The following is a 12,406-nucleotide window of genomic DNA, read 5'->3' on the forward strand; positions in this document are numbered from 1 at the left end:
CATCACCAAACTAAACTCTCTAAACTTCTCTCCCATTGGCATCGATTGCCAAAATGGACAAAAAGTTTAGAAAGCCAATATAGTAGGTGGTCCTCCAAAAAGTGTGTACTTCTCGACAATAGTGCAAAGAAATACACAAATACAATGATAAACGTTGGAGGAAAATGAACTATATAGAGGACCCAAAGATTGCAAGAAGGATCGTATGTCACAAAGACATACAAACGAGAGAAGCACACAATCAAAAGATACCAATAGGAACAAGCAATCATATGGTCCTTCGAACCACATGAATAAAATATATTATGATAAGGACAATAGTGTGTTTTATCAAAACTAGAGAAGATCCCCATGATTTGTGCACTAATAAGATTTTTTTTGTATTTGATACAAGTGCACAAAATAGGATCGTTGCTCCCACAAAATTAGTAAAAGCACACAACAAGTGCAAGAAAATAGATGAGACAATAAGAATATCACTTGCACAAAACATATGGTTGAGCAACATGTAAACGTGGCAACTTAAGAGTAGGCTCAAGCAAAATGATGTGTGTGATTCATGGCAAGGCACTTGAGAAGAAAAGGTGAGGATGAGCATTACTCATCAATATAGTCTTGAAGAAATGAGAACAAAGTGCAAGACATATCCTTCCCCCCCCCCCACACACACACTACTAGCAAATAGGCTCACAAGCTTAATAATAAACAAATTGAGAACCAACGCTTGTGACAGCCCATGGTGAAGAAAGAAAAATAATAACCTTGTCAAGAGAAGGGATACCAACCAAAATGTCAACACCCTTGTCAAGACAGGTATGAGGAAAAATAATCTTCACCACCAACGAGAGCAACAAGATGCAAGGATAAAGGATCCACACTCAAGACAAATCCTTTCACGAAGCCACAAAAAAATGAAAAAGGAAATGCAACGGTGGACGTGATAGAAAAGAGGATATAAACTAGAGATGTAACTTCTCTCATGTCTAAAAGATTCTAGTTAGAAGAAAATCATGATGATATATATCCACAAATAAAGATGTACACACAAAATGGTTACAATAAGGAACAAACAAGATATCCAAAAGGAAGTCATAAATATACCAATAAGATCTCTGCTTGAAAGCATAGCACATGGACTAATATTTTCTTATTGTACAATATGAACTTCCAACTTATGAGCATCAAAGACATCCCAATTAGCAATAAGACATCATTGTTCGGATGCTTTGAGGAAGGAAACAAGTACCACAAGAACGAATCAAGAAATTCATGCCATGATGCAACCTATGAAAGGTTGAATGCAAGAAATTTATGCATAAAGTAGATACTTGTTACCAAGATAGCACTGGATTGATGTAGTAGATGGTTGTTCATTGATCATCCCAACTTGGCTCCAATAAGCACATGGTGTTAACACCTTCCTTGTAGGTGAGCGGAGCATCCAATGCCTCTCCAATTGTTCCTAGAACAAAAAAAAGAAAATGGTGCCCAAACTCATTGGGACCAAAGAGTTAGAAAACCAACAACACATAGGACAAACTCCACATAAATATGTGCATATAGATATGAAATTGAATTTCATGCACACTTTAGCCAATTTATGATAAGGTGGAGTTTTCCCTATATATCGGGTCAAGGAAAGAAAGCATGCAAAAGAAACTATATGTATATAGTAAATATGCATGCTCAAGGCATTCAAAAATCAAATCAACACGTAGTTGATATGACACCAAAATACAAGGTATCAAGTGAAAATAAAATACCAAATGAAAAATTATCACTTGAAGGATGCCAATTAAAAGTTACATCAAAGAATGATATCCATTGACACATGCCAGACAAAAGGAAACAAGATACCAATTGAAGGAAAACAAACACGAGGTATCTAGTTTCCAAAAGAGCTAGGTTCCAATCAAACCAAACCCTCTACAAATTTTCATGATGGCACAAAGCATCATAAAGAGCAAGACTTGCCTCCCATCAACACACACTTGATGGGGATCAAAAGATTTTATGATAGACGTATAAAGAGCGTGTTCCAAAGAAAATAGGATAGCTCCCCCAAGGGATGTGCATTATATAGAATTTCCATTTGAATACTGCACAAGATGGTATCATCACTTTCTCTATATCTGTAGAAACACAAGACATGTTCAAACCAATCTACAAGAGGCAAGGAAGACAAACGATACATAAAATCCAATGTAAAGATGATTAGCAATTTCTACCACATGAAGGGAATACCAGTTGTCAAAGGACAAGAAGTATTTGGAAACAATTTCGATTGGTAGATTGCAAAAATATCCAACATCATCCTTACTCCTAAAATGCAAGCAAATGGCACTTGTAGAGCTAACATGCCACCTAGGAACAAGATAATTTACAATATCAACACTAAGTGGCAATACCTAAAATATACATATTTTCTAGGCTTGTAATATGCACATGGCATATTAATCCCCCATAATGTGATAACCTAACATTATTAACAAGTGGCAAATGAAACCTAACAAGAGATAATTAATGGACCATTTAGAATCTGAATTTCTCATGAGCAGGACATACCAGCTAGAGACTAGATAAACTTGTAATATCAATACTAAGTGGTATTACTCATGTATACACATTTATAGGATTGTGAGGTGCACAGAGCACATCACTCCGCCACAATGGGATAATCCATTAATCTCTCGAAAGAGCCAACAAAGATACAAACAAGATGCAAAGAGGCTCAATACAAGACTCACATGTACATGATGTGCAAACTGATATACACATACTTGATTACTAAAGATAAGCAAGTTGGAAGCACAACATATACAAACACATGCATGGTACAAAACCACATTATGCAAAGGGGAAAGTAACTAACAATGTAACCAATTTAAGTACAAGTTACCGTAAGGAGGCACATTGGATATAAGATTGAAATTCGATAATCCAAATGACTTGACTTGAGATAATATGAATTATGAAGGTCCCTTAATTATTCAAGATGAAACCAAGTCTCCAATATCCTCCACAGTCACCTATTGATCAAGTTTGAGCTTGTTGGTCCCCAACCACGTTGGGTCCTAAGAGGTTAGTCACAATAGGCTTGGCTACCCAAATTGTTCTTTTCTTGACACCACTTTGAGTACCCACAAACTTGGCAAACACATTGCCAACATTATCCTTCCCAAGAGAATAGATATCATCAATAATGATTGGGTTGGATAGATTACCTCTCGTGTAAGAAGAAGCGAAGTGACCCTTCTCATGACATAAGTAGCAACATCTACCCTTTACCTTCTTCCCAATTGATTTCTCAACTTGAGGAATGTTGGCTTGGGTATTCTTGGGAAGAGGCATTTCTTCAACTTGAACTTGAGTATGTGATTGAACTTGTGGCCGCTTCCCTCGTTGCTTGTAACTTTGGGGCTTCTTCTTTAATGGGCAAGATCTAACATGGTGCCCTTAAATTTTGCACTTGAAGCAAACAATCTTGGCAGAATTCTTGACTTGTTCTTGGCCCTTCTTCTTGAAGCTTTTGGACTTGTTATTCTTGTTAGATTTGAATCCAAGTCCACCTTTGTCAATTGGGGATTTTTGCCCACACAAGACATTGTTGCGTGTGGACATCCCTTCCTGACTCTTTTCCAAATCTTTATCCAATGAAGTAACTTGGGCCTTGAGCTCTTTGATTTACTCTACATGGTTAGTATAAACACAAGTACTAGAAGAAGTATAAGCTTTATTGTTAGAACAACAAGGCAAGGAAAGTAATTCATCACAAGATGTAGCAACATTATGAGTAGATGAATTACGAGGACTAGCACATGGAAATATAACATTTTGAGTGCTAATGTCCACATGAGGCTTACTTGATGTTACCTTGGTAGTAGTAGCCTCATGAGATAATTTTAGCACATTATGGGATACTAGAAGATCATCATGAGAGCTTGTGATCATTACATGACTTTCTTCCAATTTCCCATAATTTCTAGGTAGCAACTCAAGTTGAGCCCTTAGCTCAACATTCTCCTTTAAAATGGATGCTTCACAAGAAATAGAGTTCATAGCACAAGAATCATTATTAACAATAAGAGGAGAAGGCAACTTGGCAAGCTCTTTAGCATATGACGCTTCAAGTTGAGCATGAGACTCGGTGAGTTCGATGAGCAAACTCTTAATAGCCCTTGAGCCATTTTCGAGGTGCTCGTAGTCCTCAAGGAGTTTAGCATGTGCAACTTCAAGCTTATCATTTTTAGTTATAAAATCATTAGCCACCTCGAGAGCTCTATCATGAGATTCCTTTAATCTAGATAATTCTAGAGCAAAGGTCTCCTCAAGAGATTCCTTGGTGGTTTGTTCATTTTCAAGAGCTTGAGATAGCTCTGCGGTTTCATTAGTGTAATCACGCTCATGACCTTCCATTCTCGCAATGGTGGCCTCATGGTCCTCGATATGAGCTTCCAACTCCTCAATATATTTCTTGCCCTCAGTGGCAATAGACATGATTTCCGTGAAGTTTGAACTAGCAAGTTTATTCTTATAAAGAGATTTAAAAATTATTTCACCCTTAATTTTTAAGGATGCAATATCATCACTCTCTTCATCTTTATCCTCATCCTCATTATCATCAACATCATCATCATGAGGTATATTGGGATTCAAAGTAGGAGATACCTTTGAAGCCTTAGCCATAAGGCAATAGTGAGAAACAATAGATGATGATGTGGGATCCCTTGAAGCATCATTTAAGGCCACATCTTGTTCCAAGGAGTGATGGATTTCCTCTACATTGTTAGCACAACAACTTGAGGAAATATATACATTTTTATCATGGCAACAAGATATAGAAAGCATATCATCATGATATTTAGTCAAGCAGTTTTTACATGATATGCACGGACTATCAACACAAGCATGTAAAACATTTAGAATGCTCAACGTGTTAACGCCCAAAGATGAAGCATTGCAATAATATTGTCGGTGAATACTCACAACATATGTCATAGGTAGGCTAAAGTCGGTGAGAACCGAAGGGACAAAGGAGGGCGCTGGGAACGAGGTTGGTACTAGCATGGAACGCACGATGCACCCAGGTTCAGGGCTCTCCGTAGAGATAAGACCCCTAGTCCTGCCGGAGTGTTTGATGTGTATGAATGGATTAAAATGTTACTCCTGGAGCTGTGTTGGGAGGAGGAAGAGGGGAGCAGCCGGCTCGTCTCTGCCTCTCTCTATGTGGTTGGTGGATGTCAAGTGTTGTTCGACCGTCGTCCTGCATGGAGGGTGACCGGGGAGTTTTATAGACGAACCCACCGGCCTACAATATGGATAAAGGGTACAAGAGTGGGACCCGACTGGCAGCCTGGCCGACTGACCAGGGGCCCACGACAGTCTTGTCTTGTCGCTTGAGGGGCCCACCGGCTGCATGGTCTCGATTGGCTGTGGGACCCGCCGGCTGGCCAATGAAGCTCTCGCGTAAGGTTGACGCTGAGCACGTGCTGTACGTCGAGCGTCGTCCAGCGAGATTCGTCATGGGCAGGTAGTACGACTGCCTCCACTGTTCTCCACGCCGAGTGCGGTAATGGAGTGGGAGTGTGACGGTCCGACACTATGCTAGGTGATGGATCAGAGCCGGGGTAGGTCAGCGACGTGGCCTCCGACGCTCGTACCTGCCAGACACTCCGATCCAGTACCTTTGTTGACGCGTAGCTACCTTTAATCGTAAGGCCTCATCCAGACCTACGATCTGATGTGACTTGTGATCCCCGACCGGCTAGCCTTCTTGGCTAGCCGGCTTGGGCACGGCCGCCTCGTTCCTAACCGGCTGGCCTGACCAAGCCGGTCAGGAAGAGGTAATTGTCTCGACTCTAGCCGGCAGGGGTTGCGTGGCCGGCCAAAGAGATGGCCGCCTCGTCCTCCAGCCGGTAGGCGCGGCCTAGCCGGCCAGAAGACTTGGGCCTTGGGAAACTGTGTTTGTTCATATCCTTGGGCCAGGAGATGAAGGAGCAGGCTTGATGAGCCTACCCCGGGGTTATCCCCCCGACAAATATAGTGATGAAGGATCATCAACAATAAGCCCACTATTATCATTGTAATGATCTCCACTACTCACCATATCATTACCTTGTGGCAATCCACATGTAGGTGAAGTAGATGAAGTTGAGAAGACCACACGACCGGAGGTGGATGGAGAACAATCATTCCCACAAATCTTGGACGTACCATATTTATCTTGAAGCTTTGTCCACAACTCATGAGCATCCCAGAATGACATGAGCTGAAATATAACTACATTGCTCAAAGCATCAAAAAGCACATTAGAAGCTTGAGCATTGAGATAAGAGTTTTTCTCATCCTCTACAGATATATTTTGAGAATCCTTTGGAGGAGAAAAACCCATATCTACAATTCGCTCCAAATTTGGGTCCATGACCCTAAAGTGATTAAGCATGCGAATTACCCAAACATCAAAATTTGTGCCATCGAAACTAAGAGTGTCAGATAATCCTAAACCCCTTGTCGAAATCCTTACTGTCTAGGTGGTTAAACCTAATAAAGAGAGACCTAGCTTTGATACCAATTGAAAGTACGTGGATGTCGCCTAGAGAGGGGGTGAATAGGTGCTTTAAAATAATTACGGTTTAGGCTTGAACAAATGCAGAATAAAACTAACATCTAATTTGTCAAGCACAAAACCTAAAACAACTAGGCTCACCTATGTGCACCAACAACTTATGCTAAGAAAGATAAACAACTAAGTGATAGCAAGATATATGACAAGAAACAATATGGCTATCACAAAGTAAAGTGCATAAGTAAAGGGTTCTGGAAAGAGATAACCGAGGCACGCAGAGACGATGATGTATCCCGAAGTTCACATCCTTGCGGATGCTAATCTCCGTTTGGAGCGGTGTGGAGGCGCAATGCTCCCCAAGATGCCACTAAGGCCACCGTAATCTCCTTGCGCTATCGCACAATGCAAGATGCCGTAATTCCACTAAGGGACCCTTGAGGGCAGTCACCGAACCCGTACAAACAAGGTTGGGGCAATCTCCACAACTTAATTGGAGGCTCCCAACAACAACGCGAAGCTTCACCACAATGGCATATGGCTTCGACGTGACCACAAATGCTCGGGGCAATATCCACAACTTAATTGGAGACCCCGTCGCTTGCCCGAAGCTTTATACCACAATGATTGAGCTCCGAGGCACCACCAAGATTCTAGGGGTACCAAGTACCCAAGGGTAATAAGCTTCTCAACTTCTCACTTCCACGTCACCGTGGAGAACTCAAACCGATGCAACTAATGCAGTGGCAAGAACACACAAAGTGGTCAAATCCCTCACACTCAAATCCCTCCACAACAACAAAAATCTATGGAGAAATATGAGAGGAAGAACAAGGAGCTCACAAAGAACTCCAAGATCAAGATCCAATGGGTTCCCCTCACATAGAGGAGAAAGTGATTGGTGGAGATGTGGATCTAGATCTCCTCTCTCTTTTCCCTCAAGAACTAAGAAGAATCATTGGAGGGATTGAGAGTTAGCAAGATCTAAGAAGGTCAACAACGGGGGAAGAACACGAGCTCAACGGATAGATAAGGTCCAATGGGTAAGAAGACCTCCTTTATATAGTCGGGGAACGAATCCAACCGTTACCCCCACTCACAGCCCGACTTGAGCGGTACTACCGCTCCGAGAACGTTCGAGGTAGCGGTACTACCGCCCGGTTGCAGAGTAAAAAATTACTACCGCTCCGGGGGCGGTACTACCACTCCATGAGCGGTACTACCGCTCTAGGAGCGGTACTACCACTCGCACCATGAGGGGTACTACCGCTGGATAGTGAAACTGCTCTAACTTTTGCATACGAACTCCGAATCGAGCAAACTCAAGCTTGTTGAATTCACAACGAAAAGAGGTATCCAACTGCGACATAAAATCTTAAGAACATGTAGTTAGAAAATACCAATGATATAGATAAGTGAGACCTCTATGAATGAAGAACCGGCAAAAACTTCCAACATCAAAAACATCATAGAAGATACACACGGACTCTATTTTCGATGAACTCGAGCTTGTCATGAAGATGACCATAAGCTCTAAAACTCACAAAGAGAAACACCAAACAAGAACCAAGAAATATGATGTAAGGATGCAAATGGTTTGAGCTCTCAACGAACGATACGATCAAGCTACTCACTTGAGAGCCCCCCTTGACAGTACGACAATCTATCCTAAAATAGAAACCCTATGAAGGGCAAACCTATACCTTGCACCTAGTCCTCTTGAGCTAGATGATGATGAGCTTGGCTTCCTCAAGATGGACCACCTTTGTTGATTGCCTTGGTTTGACGAAGACTAGTTGATTGCTCCCCCGTACTCACTATTGGTGAGCCACTCTTCAGCACATTTTCACAAGTCCATTGCCACCACAATGGATGGTAAGCTTCAAGCATGATATCTTCGTGATGCTCCACTTGAACTTGCACACCGCAATATTGATGACGAATTGACGATCACCACTTGATGTCATCCTTCATAGGTTGAATGAGATCTTCCTCTTGACACAAACCTATGGAGACACACCTAACCCCACATAGAACTCTCACAAGGACCATGGGTTAGTACACAAAAGCGTTATGGACAATGCTTACCATACCATGGGATCACTTGATCCCTCTCGGTACATCTTGTACAGTTTGTGTGTTGATCATCTTGATTTACTCTTTGCTTAGTCTTGATCAACCTTGTGTCTTTATGACCAATCTTTGGGTAATACCTTGAATACCACCTTGATCATCATATAAACTCCTTGACACCAACAGATGGACTTCAAGAAGTGCCTATGGACAAATCCTTCGAATATAACTTAAGGCAATTATTAGTCCATAGGGATTGTCATCAATTACCAAAACCACATATGGAGAAATATGCTCTAACAAATAGTTATAGCAACAATTTCGGTAAAAGTAGTACAGTAGCAATTGAGTAGCAGGTGTGACAGTCGCAGCAACAGTAGTAACTTAGCAATATTCAGTATATGTAAAGCGTAGGCACGTGGATCGATGATGGATAATGATTTAGATGACATTGATCATGTAACAGTTACAAACTAGGGCGACACAGAACTAGCTCCAATTCATCACTATAATGTAGGCATGTATTCCATATATAGTCATACATGCTTGCGTTAAGAACTTGCATGCCATCTTTTGTCCTACCTTCCCATGGCAGAGGGGTCCAATTGGAAACTAAGGGATATTAAGGCCTCCTTTTAATAGAGAACCGGAACAAAGCATTAACACATGGTGAATACATGAACTCCTCAAACCACGTCAATCACCGGAAAGCATCCCTATTATTGTCACCTTGGGGTATGCATATCAAGACACGTAATAGGTAACTACAACTTGCAAGATAGGATCCAAATCACTCTCATATTCATGAAAACATAATAGGTTCAGATCTGAAATCATGGCACTCGGGTTGTAGTGACAAGCATTTGACATAGCAAAGTCATAGTAACATCAACCTCAGAACATAGTGGATACTAGGGATCAAGCCCTATCAAACTTAACTCGATTACATGACCAATCTCATCCAATCCCACCACCGTACAACAATCCTACAAAGGAATTACTCACTCCCAGTGGTGAGCATAATTGCGGTGTCGATGAAGAAGGGTTGGTGATGACGAAGACGACGAGTCCCCCTCTCTGGAGCCCCAAACGGACTCCAGATCAGCCCTCCAAAGGAAGAACACGAGGTGGCGGCGCCTTCGTCTCATAAAGCGTGATGAAAACTTCTCTTTGATTCTTTTCTCTGAAGATTTAATTTTATAGGACTGGAATTAGGGTCGGAGGAGCCACGTGGGCCCCACAAGCCATCATGGGAGCGTTTCTCCGACAGGTCTTTGCTGCATAAATCCTTTTAAATACCAGAAATAATTCACAAAAAGTTTTGTCCAATTCCAAGAACTTTTATTTCTGCACAAAAATAACGGCAATGTGGTTGTGTGAAAATAACGCTAGTCCGGGTTAGTTCCATTCAAATCATGCAAATTAGAGGTCAAAATCAAAGCAAAAGTGTTTGAAAAAATAGATACGTTGGAGACGTATCACACTGTACACTGCACACTTCCATGTCGGGTTACGCTCGCAAATAGACATATGAAGATCTCGCCTATTTGTCCTACTTGCTCAGAAGGATTAGTAGATACAAATGCATGATGGTTCTACTAAAAAAGCAAAGGAGGTTTGGAGAAGGCCCGGGTTGGAGGATATTATTGATAAAGCCTGCAAGGTGGACCGTGCGGAAGAGGCAGTTTTGGAGTACTTACTACTTTTGCTAGACCAAGATTTGTGGATAAGGGGCCATCACAATGTACGGGAAATGATTGCTCTCTCAGCATGGTATTTATGATGGACAAGACGAAAATTAATGCATAATGAGGTAACACAAGATGCTCATCATGTCTCGATGGGGATCTTAGTCCTTACATCAAATTTCACCAATGCATTTTCCCCAAGGCTGGTATGAAAAAGGGGTTGGTCATGTTCTCCAAGTTTTTTTTGTAAAACTTAATGTTGACGGTTGTTTTGACCATGATCTGTTTAGAGATTCGGTGGGAGCGGTTCTAAGAGATGACAAACGCATGTGTTTTTGCTGTAGGAAATGGAAAGATTGATTATTGCACTCACGTTTCAATGGCGGAATCTTTAGCCCTAAAATTTGATATTACATTGACACATCGGGCAGGGAACAACGACGGCAATCTTCGATGATTGTTTTTATTATGCGTGTAATTTTGTTATTACTAGGAGTAGATTCGAACACTGTAGTAAAGAAGCAAATAAGATAATGTATGATCTTGCTAGACTGTCTAAATTTTCTTTAGTCGGTGATTGATTTGAGAAACCTTTAAATGAAATTGTAATGCTTATTGCGAATGAATAAAGCTCGGGGTTTATTTTAAAAAAAATATAACTTCACCCATGCAGTTGTAGCATGCAGCGGCGGCAACACTGCCGCTGGACTATTCACCCATTATTATCCGTTTGCGCTGTCGCCTGCCGCTGCTCCCTACTCCTGCCACTCCCAAACCACAACGTCGACGACGACGACGGCCTGCCCGCGCATCGATCCATCCGCCGTCGTCGTCATTCGCTCATGCGTGTGTATAAAGTTTCAAAACTGCAGGCGCGGCGGGCCCCAGCGCGTGCAGATCCAAAACCTCCCAGCAGGCCGGGCGGGCAGGGCCCTGACGCGTCGCCCTCGGTGTCGCGGCACCAGTATCCCGCCGTGGCGGGGGGCTATGGACGTCGCCCTCACCGTCCGCCACCTCCTCCTGCCGAGTTGTCGCAGCCTACATCGTGCCTCTGCGTTTGTCCCTGCGTGTCTGAGAGACTGAGAGAGGGGTGTCAAACTGTCAACAGTTAACGGCGGCGCTTGCGGCCTCCATCGGCTGCTGCATGCCAACTGCCGTGCCGTCGAGCAATGCAACGCAGCGTGCGCAGTACTTAAGCGACGCGCGTAGGTTGTGGTGGCTAGCTATGCGCAGGGCTGACACGACGCGTGGCGACTGTGGCCGGCCATAGCCACTAGCTCGTCCGGCGGGATAGTCGGAGAGGTACAGGAAAAGAGTAGGCGCTTGACGGAGCATGCGACTGTTTCTTTTCAACAGACTAGATTTTTTTTAGTTGTAGGGACTAAAATAAATCCCTTCAATAGAAACTTTTTCTAATCCCTTAAAGAAAAGTCCCTCCTGTTTCTTTTTTATCTAGAGACTAAAAGGGACTTTTTAGTTTAGTCCGTGGGTAAAGAAAAACCACCGTATACGTCCCGGTAGGCTAATCCTTGCCTCGGAACGACTCGTTTGATGATGTGGCTGCCGATACGTACGCTTTGTCTCAGTCGGACGGTGCTTGGCAAACCGAGAAGCCACTCACGGTACCCCACCCAGTTTGATTTATATCGAGAGTTAATTGCCTCTATAGTGCTCTACATGAAGTTGCATGGGTACAAAATTCATACAAAAAACTGAAAAATCAATCCTCCAACTTATATTCTAGGTATAAATGGATACATTTCCGTCGCTCGGTGTTAAATCTCTTTAAATCTGCCTATCGGTGCTCGCCTCGTTTATCTATGGGTCTCATCACTTGGGTAGAGAAAGAAATCTTTACTTACTAATAAAGTAATTAGTGCTTCTGTAGTCCGTCATTAACATTGCCCATAAATTTAATGAAAATTACCCACAGTTGCTACTTATAAGTCATAGAAAACGTTTCAATCAGGAAAATCTCCGGACTGGACAGGCCCATGTAGGCACCTCCTGTATTACGCTCTGAGCATTGAAAAAAGATGCAGCACACCTATATGGGCCGGCCCATGCGTGGCCGCCTGTTCTT

This window comes from Hordeum vulgare, chromosome 3H, assembly GCF_904849725.1.
Source record: "Hordeum vulgare subsp. vulgare chromosome 3H, MorexV3_pseudomolecules_assembly, whole genome shotgun sequence".
Taxonomy (NCBI): domain Eukaryota; kingdom Viridiplantae; phylum Streptophyta; class Magnoliopsida; order Poales; family Poaceae; genus Hordeum; species Hordeum vulgare.